The sequence below is a fragment of the Bison bison genome, unplaced genomic scaffold (assembly GCF_000754665.1).
Source record: "Bison bison bison isolate TAMUID 2011002044 unplaced genomic scaffold, Bison_UMD1.0 scf7180017860897, whole genome shotgun sequence".
NCBI lineage: Eukaryota > Metazoa > Chordata > Mammalia > Artiodactyla > Bovidae > Bison > Bison bison.
In genome coordinates, this window is record NW_011491469.1 from 43,973 (window position 1) to 44,644 (window position 672).

At 32.1% G+C, this 672-nt stretch overlaps 1 protein-coding gene across 1 annotated transcript in view; it reads right to left on the bottom strand.

Annotated features, from left to right (window-relative positions):
- Positions 1-554, bottom strand: part of LPAR4 (lysophosphatidic acid receptor 4) — a 6,923-nt gene extending 6,369 nt beyond the window's left edge. Inside the window, exon 1 of the mRNA XM_010832351.1 lies at positions 470-554. The gene's annotated coding sequence lies outside the window, so the exon portion shown is untranslated. The remainder of the gene's footprint in view (positions 1-469) is intronic.
- Positions 555-672: the final 118 nt, after the last annotated feature.

Sequence of the window (672 nt, forward strand, 5' to 3'; positions counted from 1 at the left end):
TTGTCTAGAGTCTTGAAACTTAATATCTGATCTTAGCAGAAGCCCAGTACATTTTTGTAGGAAATTTTTTAGGTATTCTTAAAAGAACCTATTTCCAAATCCTATGAGGTTCATAAATGCCAGCTAGGAATCTGAATTTATTTCTCATATTTGAACAAGTAAATTAGTTACCAATTTGCATATCAATTCATCTGATATACTTGAATACTGATCCTGATAATGTGAACAAAAGTCATGCCTCCCATTGCTAAAGGTATATACCAGTGGCAGAGAAGGCTTAAACCAAAGAATCAATATTTTTCCACCCCAAATCTGCCTGGATTACAATAAACAAATGAAACTCTTCCATACATTCTGGATTTTTTAAATCGTATAATCTATAATAAACTGGAAACACTGGCTAGAAAAAAAGTTGGAGAATAAAATTAAGAATTTTAGAGAGAGTTATTACCAGGACAGTGGTACTCACCACATTAGTTCAAACCAAATTCTGGCACTAATTTTATCCAAGACTTGGTTGATCAATGAACTTTCTGGAGGTACTGTGGTTAGAGATTTCCTCCAATGGATGCTGTGAAATAGAAATGATCACAATAGCATGTCATGGAGAGAATTTTTCAATAAAATGTATACCAAAATCATAAGGTAAAAAAAATGATTATATGATATGCT